Raw genomic sequence first — 12,632 nt, 5'->3', positions numbered from 1 at the left:
TATGATACTGTAACCCAGTAAGAATTGTCGGGCCGATGTCGGACCAATTCGCGTCCGATTCTCCGATAGATCGGTCCAACAACGGGTCGACATTTAGCTCAACATCGGTCCGATATCGTGCTCAAATGCAACAAAAATGTCGGACCAGGGTTCATTCGCTCCTAGGGGTTCATTCGTCTTCGTGCGTCGCGGGCGAGAGGGAAGTTTAGTTGTGTTTGTTTTGAAGCAAGTCCGGTGCGGCTGGCATGCGGACTTGGTCAAAACAAACACAACCAAACTTCTCCTGCCGCAAAGAGATCACGATGGCGGGGTGTGCGATTCAATCTTCATTGTATGCGACGCAGCAACGGCGGTGTGCAGGTTGCTTTGTTTTGATTATTTTGATAGCGCGGTTTTGGATTAGAGCGCTTCACTTATTTTAGGATGGTGCATGATTAATTATTTTTATCCACTATATAAAAATGGATTTACGTAACGCAGATTTTATTGATATTATTCCCGCCGTTACTGAGGTGCACAATAAGCACCATCATTTTAAATCAAGAAAGTAAGCGGTGACATGTACATTTTATTGCAAGAAAATATTCGTAAAGTTCGAAGCAATATATTTGTGAAACATTTAGGGTTTCTTAATAATAAAAATTGTGATATCATTCACATAACGTAAAACGTGGTAGCGGGGCTGTGCGATTCAAACCTCATTGTGTGCGATACAACAACGGCGATGTGCAAATTGCTTTGTTTTGAATTTTTTGATAGCGCAGTATTGAATTAGAGCGCTTCATTTATAGGCTGGTCCATGATTAATTATTTTTATCTACTATATAAAATTGGAATTACGTAACGCAGATCTTATTGATGTTATTCCCGCCGTTTCTGAGTTACACCAAAAGCACTTTGATTTTAAATCGCTCTAAATCAAAAAGTAAGCGGTGACATGTAAGTTTTATCGCAATAAAATATTCGTAGAGGTCGAAGCAATAAATTTGTGAAACGTGTGCGTGTGCTTTGTTTTGATTATTTTGATAGCGCAATATTGAATTAGAGCACTTCATTCATAGGATGGTTCGTGATTCATTATTTTTATCTACTATATAAAAATGGAATTGCGAAACGCAGATCATATTGATATTCCCTTCGTTTCGCAGGTGCACAATAATCACCATCATTTCAAATTGTTCTAAATCAATAAAGTAAACGGTGACATGTACGTTCTATTGCAAGAAAATATTCTTAGAGGTCAAAGCGATATATTTGTGAAACAGTTAGGGGTTTTCAATAAAAAAATCGTGATATCACATAACGTAAAACATAAATAAAACCTGTCTTTTTTTCGTTCAATTCGCCTATAATTCGAAATTCAAAGCAATAGCATGTGGTTTTTTTCATATTGAAATGTTTGTTGATATTCAGGCGATACATTTGAGGAGAAATAGTAGATATCCGATTGCTAAATATTTAAAGATTATTCACACAACTATGCAAAATATGCTTTTAAATAGAAATTCAAAAGATGACATGTGATTTTTCTACATTAATATCTTCGTTGATGTTGAGAAAAGATTTTTAGGAAGAAATAATAAGTATCTGACTATTAAAAATTGAGATATTATTCACAAAACGGCGTGAAACATACAAAACCATGTTTTTAATGCTTGATCTGCCTCTGAATCAAAGTTCAAAACAATGATGTGATTTTTTTTTTCAACTACAATAAACTAAGTAAATTACTAAAATTTGAGATATTATTCACTACATATAACATTCATAATAATGATATTTAATGCGTGATTCGCCTCTAACTCAAAATTCAAAGCGATGACATAGAGTGCTTTTTTACTGAAAAATGTTCGGTGATGCTTAGAAAAGCAATTTGAGGATATCTTGCAAATGAAGAAAATATGGAAATATTTGATAAATAATTGAATCCGATAAATAAAAAATGAGATATTATTTATGAAACTCCGTAGACATGCAAAATCATGAAAGTTAGTAACCCCTAAAGTAATAAATTTTAACTACATCCAATTGTTTGATTCAAATGTGCACACGAATAGAAGTTTTTGAATATACATTTTTGACAAAGAAAAGAATAGTATGGTCAGGATTCTTCCCAGGTTTCTTACGTTGTTTTTTACGCGCATTTTCGAATTAACGCGGTTTTCTTACGCTAAGTAGCGCACTAGATGCTACATTATGCGGATTGTTCATAAGGTAGAAAAATCGAATGTCGCAAGTCTTTTCTTGATTCACAGCTGGAACGGTGATACAGAATCTGTTCGATTTTGGCACGATTCAATTTTGGTACTGTTCGATTTTAGCACATGAGCCAAAAACGAACGGTTTATTTTGTTCATACTTTTAAGTTTTCTCGTTTTTCCTTTAACAAATTTAAGGTCAATATCAGCCAAAAGAAAGTTAGTATGGTTCATGTTGCCAAGGAGGACGACTGGATCGAACAATTGGTTTCGGATATACATGGCTGTAACATGTTCCAGTGATATAATGGCTATGATCAAGATAATGCTAAAAACTGTACCATGCCTCTAATTACTTCGGTGGCCCTCTAAAGTGTCTAGGGACCCATTCCGGTTGTGTTCCGGATACTCCGGGATTATTGAAACAAAACCTGTCAACAACAAAACAAAGAATGTGTGCCACACATCTGAACACAAAAAGCTATTTTCCTCAAATACGAAATCAACATTGTAGCAATGGTGGGTGTTCTTGCAGTTTAGTAGACCTAAATTTAATAATGATAAAAAACAGCCCTAAATGGTCATCCCACATCAACTCCAGCTGGCATTAACTAAGGTCGCTTTTTACGCGGTTTTTTTTACGCGGGTTTTTTTTTCACGCGGCTTTTTACGCGGATTCCGGAATTTACGCGGTTTTTTACGCGGATTCCGGAATTTACGCGTTTTTTTACGCGGATTCCGGAATTAACGCGGTTTTTTTTACGCGGATTCCGGAATTTACGCGGTTTTTTTTGCCCGGATTTCGGTTTCCCTTCACTTGAAATGCAGAATTAACGCTGGTTTTTTTTACGCGGATTCCGGAATTTACGCAGTTTTTTTTACGCGGATTCCGGAATTTACGCAGTTTTTTTTACGCGGCACGTATCCCCCGCGTAAAAAGCGACTATAGTGTATTTATTTTGTGATGGTAACGAATACCATCGAATGTGGATATTTCTGGAATTGGAATGATGCCCAGAGCCCGGAAATCAATTGCAGACGAAATCCCAGATGGTGACCTCCAGTTTTTGGAAAACAGCCAAAATTGACCAAATCTAAATGATGTCTATATACCTGAAAACGACCCTAGCGGCCATTTTGAATATCGAAATGGCGGTTTCTGGAATAGATTTGAAAATAACCGAATAGCAGCCAAGATGGGTATTTCCGAAATAAGAGTTGTAATTATACCAATAAAATTATCAAATATTCATAAAAATCCTCAGCTTTGAAACATATCTCCGAAACAAACCGGATTTCCGAGAATGAAAAAATTCTTTCGGAGCCCCGCTGATTTCAAAGTAGATAGTAGACTTGCTGAATCTTTAAGTACTAGAGTTATAAAAATTGGATGAAAATTGTCAAAGTTGGGATTTTTTTCGTCGAGTACATAACGGTTAATTTTGAATCTATTCCGGACATCGCCGGGAACGTTCAGCTAGTAAATGATATTGATAAAATTGATTTTATTTAATGAATCGCTTTTGATTATACAGCGAGTGTATTAGAAATAATTGATTGTTCTGAAGGTTTAAAAAATTTACATTGATTGGCACTTTATTTTATTTTAGGATAATTAAGAAGTGTGTATTAATATCAAAAGGCTGCAGGTGTTTGAATTCATGAATGAGGAGACTCAATATGATTTGATTTTTTATTCTTCAGTTCATCAGGGTGTACAATTTTCATTGAAACGGCACAGAAATTTGATAGTTATATTCAAATTCTAAATAAGCTACAATAATTTTGGCAATTTCAAACTGATTCGTTCTGTCTGCGAAAGCTACAGCGAGTCACTGGGCCTGCGTGTTTCGGGTGCATAACAGCATAGTTCCAGTTTATATTTCATAAAAAAATCCTGTTTGTTTCAATAGTGTAGGTCATCCGCATATCCAGGTGGGCCAGTGTCGTGTTGCCGCCGTGCGAATGAAAAATATCGTTGCCAACGATATTTTGTGCTTCCCGGAGAGTGCATCGCAGCGACTTGCGAAGATGTGACTATGTTGTAGTGAAATATTTTCCCTTTATCTCACCAATGTACATAGACCACTCTGACTTCATATATATATTCACTGGAATCCTCAAATCGTTTCGAAACAGAGTAGTCTATTTACACAAACCTGGTAAATGACAATGAAAATGATGGTAACTCGTATAAAATGGCTAGTGTCACATGGCTAGTGATACATATAGTATGTCACATATACATATAAGATGTCACGTGTAACATTACATGTAACACAACATGTTACATGTTACATAATAATTTACATGTTACATTTCTCGTATTACATTACGTGTAACATGTTACATTTTATGTGTGTCATGTACAGAACAAGTGACATGTTACTTATCACATGTAATATGCTACGTGTTACGTGTTACATGTTAGTATTACACCGGTTTATGTACATAGACCACTCTGTTCCGAAAAAGAATGGCCATTCTGTTTCGGACGAAATTTTAACACGATATAAATCAGCTTTAAAGTTCGATTTTTCGTTTTTTTTTTAATCACCCAACTTCAGCTTCTTGAGTAGATGTGGTTCATGCAAAAAACTCATTTTCGAAAAAACTGGTCTTTAGACCACTCTGTTCCGCAACGGCTCATATAAACAATCCATAGGTGAACAAGAGTAAAAAGATAGAGTGGCGCAGAGTCTAAAGCAAGAAAAACCATCAAACGAACCGTCAAACGCTGAACCAAACGAGCGAAGCAAATAAACTTTACTACTACGCTAGACTTATTGGAAAGGGTATTGTGATCTTTAAAAAATATAACAATATATCGAGTTTTTTTATAATTTTTATTCATTTTGATTATTATATCATTTAAAAACGGGGACAATAGATTGAATTTAATTTTATTCTGTTTTCTCATTTAATTGAATCATTCCCTAACCGTGTGTATGACGTCAGGACACGTGTATGAATGCAGCGTTTCAATTGTGCAGGTTTGCTGCCCGATCGCAAACGCTGAATTGTTCGTATTAGTCTGAAAAGTAAAATAAAGGAAAAACATAAGCAATTGTTCTCATAACGGGAACATTAATTTTTTACTCTGTTTTTTCTGCCGAAGCAACCTTTCCTTACCTTCCAGTTAATCGTTGGACCATAATGTAATTGATGCTCCTAAAGTTGCCACGGAACTGCTTGGAGGCAACAATTCGGCAGCAGTTCTAGCAGCATTAACAACAGTCCCGGCAACAACAATAGTCCCAACAGCAGCAGTAGCCCAGCAGCAGTCTCTGGATTAAGATTTACTCTGGTCAAAATAACAAAAAAAAAAAATACACACACACACACATAAAGTAAGACCAACCTCCACCATGCTCTCGTGCTGGTTTGTTTCACTTAAGTACGGCATTGGAAGCTTGAAGTGCACCCGGTATAGATTCCAGCTTTCCGTTTGCTGCTGCCACGAACAGATCCCGCTAGTAATTAACTTGAAGCTAATCAAAATGACAAAAAAGAACATTTTTCACATCAATTACAATTATTTTCTAATTTACTTACACTGAAAAGTCGGGTGTTTCCGATACCTCATAAAATAGTCTGCCGTAAGACAGCAAAATTCCATCCATAGCTTTCCAATCCGAATCCGATTGTGATTCTTTGGAAACCGTAGCGTATCGCCAGAGTGTTTATCTCCAAACAAAGCGCATTGTGAAGAAGTGAATATCCCACTTTATCGTAAGTTGAAGGAAACACTGACACAACTCCAAATTTTAAATATTTGATGACGTAAACTTTCATCTCACAAAAAATCAAGCATAACTGTGTCTCCGTTTTGTTCTACTAACCAGTACAGAAGCTTATGGGACCACAAACTTTTTTTTATTTCTCGTGAAACAAACAGTTTACAGTTAGACCAGTCGACGATATATAGCTTCAACCAAAGTACTTGTGTAACCATCAGAGTTATTCAGAAACTAATTTTGGTACTACAAACACAAAATTCTAATGCAGCAAACTGCATCAAGTCAAGCACGCATTCATGTGTCAATTACAATCCTCCCAATTTACCCTTTAAATTATTTTATTACCTCGGCCACTCATCAATTCAAGTTCTTCCAGTACCGCTTGATTCGAAAACATATTCATCTGGTATGCCAGTTAGATTCCAGGACTTTGTTCTAGGACATTTGTTTATAGAAATACATAAACAAGGGTTTTTAATTTGATGTTCTTAGGAGGTTTTTTCCTGTATGGACCTCCTCACTGCGACCAGAATCGTTGAACTATTGTGAGATATGCCCGGGTGACTGCTGTATTCCGCACTTCTATTATAAGCAATACCGCTTTTGAAAAGTGGCATGGTTATTATTATGTTATCCTTGCTTGTGAGTAATGTGACTTTACCCTTCCTATTACACGCTATATGCTCTACTATACCGAGCCTCGTTCCTCCTGCCAAATCCCCTCACCAGTTTTGTTAATAAGAAGGTATTATAGAATTCAGCGGTAAGCGAGGGTAAGTGTTGGGGGAGCCTGAGAATAAACCCATAGTTAAAATCCTTTTCGATATCGAATGGTCTGATTCTACTAAGACTCGAACTCATGACCATCTGGTTGAAAAAGCAGTCGTCTTAGAAGGTTATAAACTTGTGCTCGCGATAAAAAATAATTTTTATCATTTTTGGTGTAGACAAACATAAAAAGTTTCATTATTCAAGAATAAAAACCGGTTTTTGCAGTAGAAAAAAAAGCTTTAAATTAAAACTTTTTCGTTCTCGAGTACGCTATTATTGTTATAAACGAGCCTGTCTAGAATTCAGGCTGAACGAGTTGATGGTTCTTCAGAACCAGTGCTTAACACAGCCACATATTTTGGAGAAAATAGTTTCGAGATAATATCGTTCGTGGCGTGTAGCGCGCAGCAGATTACGCGCTTGCAATCACTGTCAAATCGGTTCTACTGCTTAGACGTTTATGTTTTTTTTTTTTTTGAGAAAAGATGCTCTAGAAATAATTTCATTGCTTTATCTGGAGGTACATATCCTTTCATAAAACGCAAAAAAAATATTTCGATGTTTTCAACTAACATAAGTTTACACAATATTAAATACAGATAAATTTAGTATTGTAAAAGGCCATATGGTGAGCGCATACTTTACTTTCACTGATAAGTGGCTTGATCTATTTTGAAAACACCGAAAGCGATAATTTATATAATTGTTTCAGGTTGCTAAAGTGGACGTTACTTTAATCTACTCCAACATTGAGCAATGTCGAATAGGTATTATGTAACATAAAGTACAAAGAGCAAAAAGTTGTGGAGCATTGTTTTCAGACACTCTCACTGGCCCTTCGATAGATTTCAATTTCAACTTTCAATTCAACGAATTGACACTGTCGTACCAAGAGCCTGAAAATGGTCTCCTTCAGAACTCGCACATGCTAATTATGTCGAAAACATAATTGATAACGATTTTCTCAAGTTTAGAATTTGTTATCTGCAAAGTATTGGAAAAATATTATTGATAAACATATCATCACATGGCGAATCCCCGATTTTCACATTCGGTTCGGCACGATTTTACAACTAATAATGATAGAGTTCAGTTTTCTTCACAACTCTGTTAGTTTAAGCATTATTAACATTCGCGGTTTTCTTCGTCTGGTGTTCTATAACATTCCAGTAGTGGGCACCATTCCGCTAATTCGCTAATTAGCGATGCTAATATTCAGTTAGCGGTTTAGCGATTTCGCTAATGTTTGAGCTGGTTAGCGAAACTGTTAGCGTCGCTAAAATTTTGGCATCGAAACGCTAATCGCTTATTCGCTAAATTTTGAAGAGAAGCGACAGTATAAATATTTAGAAAAACTGTGAATTGCTGATGGCGTACGTAAATTGTTTCGAAAGATGAACATACCTTACTGCGAAAGTTACTGTTGTCAGTCTTTTTACTCTAGAATGGAGTTCCAAATATCGTACAAACCACAGGTCGAGGTTGAATTTTCGGCACACCAAATAAGAAATTACAAAGCGCTTGAAAATATTACAACTTTGGTTCTACTTTTTCGATTCAGATAATAATTGAATTTCTATGAAAACATTCCTGAAGTATCTATTTTTTAAGCAAGCTGAATAACTTTTGATACACCTTTTTTAAAAAATCAAGTATGAACACCGTTTTGTGAACCTCCTATTGTAAATAGCTCCAAAAAGTAATTGTTTTCGTTTGTTTTACCACAAAAGATCAAAGTGGTCCAAATCTTACAAAACACGAGCAATAAATATAGCGATGTGACTGTTCACATATTAATAAGTTAGCGATTAGCGATTGGCGAAAGTTACGCTAATGTGGGCTTAGCGTTTAGCGATTATCGAGCTAAATTTTCCGGTTAGCGGCTTAGTGATTAGCGTCGCTAAATTTTCTGTTAGCGGTACCCACCACTGCAGCATTCTAATGCAATTCCTCACCGATATTCTAGTTTTTTTCCGTTTTGTGTTCATCATTTTTACTAGATTTTGTTAACTCTGGAAAGATAATCATATTTCAATGTGCGTAAAAGGATAATCATTAGGGTGGGGAATCGTTATATGGAAAAAACGAAACTTGATAGCAGAAAGCCAGAACCAAGCTTTTTTTGTTCTATTTGGAGCCCCAAACAATCCTAAATTTATCGGAAGTCGATTGGTTTAGTCTACGCTTGGCGCATTGCATTTCAAATTTAAATGGAGATTTGTATGAAAAAACCAACGTTCTTGCATTTTCCTTCCTAAAGATCTCAAAGTGGCTCAAACCATAGGTTTCATGACTTCAACTGGTAGGTTTTTTGATGCCTAACAACTTGGCCGAAGACATCAAAGAGCTAGGGTGTCCCAAAAAATACTGGAGCTGTATAAAGTTGAGTATGTCGAAATTAATGTTGCAAATCATTTATTCTGCCAACACTGCCAGTGTACCGGCGTTAGTCAGATTTCTATCAGAAGTCACCTCTGAACCACATTGTAGATTTTACCTACGCCTAGAATATTGACCTGAATTTGTTTGTTTCATCCAGCTGAGTGTATAAACTCGTTACGACAGGTTATTTCTGATGGGAATCCTACTGGCGCCGGTAAATTGGTAATGTTGGCAGAAAACAAGATTTCCTGCATTTAAATCGACATACTCAACTTTGAACAGCTATTGCTCTTCTTAGGGTCATTCTAACTCTTCAGTGCCTTCTGCAAAGTTGTTAGGCATCTAAAATACTATACTTTTACATAATGTAGTGCATTATTAGATCATTATTGAGCTCTCTAGGAAGGTAAATGCAAAAAAGTAGGTTTTCCCAAATAAATTTTCATACAAATTTGAAATGCAATGCGCCAAGCGGAGACAAAACCAATCGACTTCCGGTAAGTTGGTGGTTGTTTGGGGCCCAAAAGAAACCAAAAAAACTTGGTTCTGGAAAATCGTTCACTTTTCCCCACCCTAATAATCATACGTCAAATTGACTCCCGACTTTTAAATAATTGAAAATGCAATTTAACTTCAAAATATATTTTTCAATGCACAATGGTCCAGAAACCAAATTTAGGGGGAAATTCGAGTCTAGAGCTCTATAGCAATATTTTAAGGAAAAAACTTTCTTTTACAAAGTTGTAAAATACGAAAAAACGCTCATTGAAAAATTATCAAAAATTAGGGTGACCCAAATTTTCGATAGAATCAAGTATTTAACTGTTTTGTCTTCGTAAATAGAAGAAAAAGTTGTTCTATAATGTAATAGCTCCGTTAATTTGAAGTAACTTAAAAAAAAATGTTTTTCTCTATCTTTAAAAACAACCGACCATAAAAAACGACCTTAATTCAATGCTTTCATTTCCAGAAAATTCATAACTCATGAACCAGTTGATCGGTTTTCGATTTTTTCTACATCAAAAACATCTACAAAAAAAAAGAAAAAAATTTCTAGAGCCTTTAAATCAGGACTTTTTGTAAGATATCAGAAAACTAAAATTTTCATATCCCCAACCTTGGCAATCTACCCTAAAAATTTTAAAACGTAACGATTTTCATTCATGTTTTCAAATAAATCAATCGAGTGATATGTATTTTAACGCGAAATGGATGATAAAACATGTGCATTTTTGACTTGAATGAAACTTCGCATTTGCTTGCGACTAGAAGACACATGACTTTTTCGTAGATATTCAGATCATTTTAACATAAGCAATATAATTTGAAAAGCGTTTTGGTTCCAATTAGGGACAGTGGTAAATCGCGATTTCGCGGAAGCCGCGAATTCCGCGAACTTCGGCATCAGCCGCGAAAATTACAAAAACCCGCGAAATGCCGTGAAAGTAATGAAAAATAGCAACATTCTATGTCATTCATGAAACATTTCGATTTAAAACCTGCGGAATTCATCAAAACGAGCAACATGGACAAAGCTGAAGAAGACTTGGCACCTCGATGGCAACGCGACGTCTTTTCCTCGCAGTACTATTGCTCTCTTGCAACCCGATTTTTTTAGCCTGGGTTGAATTTTCGAAAGGTTCGGTTACTAGATACTCTTCGAGCAGAGACTTTGGCAGTCATGAAATCGAACTTGCAAGATGAACTAAGTACATGCAGCCATATGCAAGGGGAACTAAGTACAGCAGATTGGTACTACAATTTTCAGCGTTTCACTTGGTAGATACGGAACGCAGCGTGAGCCAGTATAACTTGAATAGTACGAGCCCATCGACACCAAAATTTGGCTGAAGACAATTTGACACAGTATGTACTTGTCAATGCAAAGAAATCATGAATCGTCAGGTTAAATATATTATAAAATAAACCGGTTAATTAAATATAATATTTAACTAAACCAGTTGTTTCTTGTTTTCTGAAGAAGAAGGTTGCCGCGAAATTACCGCGAATTTTGAATACTTTCTATTTTGCCACCCGCGAATTTCCAATTGTTTTGCCGCGAATTACCACTCTCTCTAGTTCTAATGCATGTAATAATAAAAAACTTGTATTTAAGAAACTTATAAGAATGTTGCCTATCAAAGCAAATCAATTCCTAGATTTGAAAAAAAATACAATATTGTAACAAAAAAAAAATTTTTTTTTCATTTCAAATTATAACTATGTAAAATTAAAGGCATTTAAAGACTTGTAAGATTGAGCACAAATTGTTTTTTAATATTTTTGGCAGAACAATTTTTTTACATATTTTCAAATTTTCAAGACGATTTCGTAAGTACGTGTTGTACGCTGGTTTAAAAATTAACTCATATTTATCGAGTTCCTGTCAAACGGTCATGATTTGCTTTTTACGTAGTTTTTTGTTGTGATTTTTCACGCATCTTTTGAACGCGAATTTCGGTACTTCCACAGTTGATTATGTGCATACCTAAGAAAAGTCGCGTTTTACTTTGATTGCTTTGAATAATATTTTTTCAAATTGTGTCAGTTGATTTTATTTTACGGACCATGAGAAAATATTCTCATACGTTCCATTGGCCCCAGCTCGAAAATTTCGTAAGTCCATGATCTAAGTTTTTCGAGAAAAATTTTTTTTTTGAGATAAAAGATCTCAGCATTTCACATATTTTGCATGATAAAATAATTTTGATAATTTTATGTGCATTTTTTCATTGGTCACTCTGAGGCTCTTTTTCCCAAAGTCTGCTTGAGATCGAATTTCGCATGACGACTTATATTGAGAAGAAAAAACTTCTACGCCCCAAATCTTATCCCATACATCGGCACCCTGATACAAAGCATGGCGAGCTTTAGAGTAGGTTGACAGAAAGAAGCAAGCTAGCGCGAGAAGGCGAAGATTGTCAACGATTTGGAGATAAAAATAGAAGGCTAGAATTGTACAACAGATCACTATGTACCTGCTACTATTGTCGACGAACAACTATAAACGATGAAGCAGAAATGTTTTTATAGTTTTGTAACACTATTTTTTGCAAGGTATAAATAAACATGTAAAAATTGATTTTGTTTATTATATGTTTTAATAATTAAACACCGGGAAATTTTATTGAATATTATCGGAAAATCGGGAAATCCCGGGAAATAGACAATTTATTTAGAGTGGCCATCCTGCTTTTTGTTCAAAAAACAGTAAATTATGTTTTTATTTGGACCTTTTTTTTGTTTTTTTCTTTAAATTAATAATATTATTAATTACTTAAATAAATTGAATTAATTGTGGGTGAATAGACAAAATATGAAATATTTATTTCAAAAACTAAGCGCTAAAAAGCGAGTTAAAAATACATCTTATAACGGTAATTCACGGCAGTCTACAATTTTAGGAACTTTCTAGAATGCCGACAATTAAAAAAACACATCAAGCTGACACTGGCATGATAGTATCTGTAGCCAATTTTTAACATTATTTAAACTTAGCATGACCTGTTGACAAATGCTGGTTTTCACATATGCAATTGTG

At 35.2% G+C, this 12,632-nt stretch overlaps 1 protein-coding gene across 6 annotated transcripts in view; it reads left to right on the top strand.

The window, feature by feature from the left end:
- The window catches only part of LOC129718088 (zinc finger MYM-type protein 1-like), a 124,911-nt gene that overhangs the window by 96,654 nt on the left and 15,625 nt on the right, over positions 1-12,632 (top strand). The window lies entirely within an intron of this gene.

This window comes from Wyeomyia smithii, chromosome 1 (genome assembly GCF_029784165.1).
Source record: "Wyeomyia smithii strain HCP4-BCI-WySm-NY-G18 chromosome 1, ASM2978416v1, whole genome shotgun sequence".
Taxonomy (NCBI): domain Eukaryota; kingdom Metazoa; phylum Arthropoda; class Insecta; order Diptera; family Culicidae; genus Wyeomyia; species Wyeomyia smithii.
This window is presented reverse-complemented; position numbering and strand designations above follow the sequence as displayed.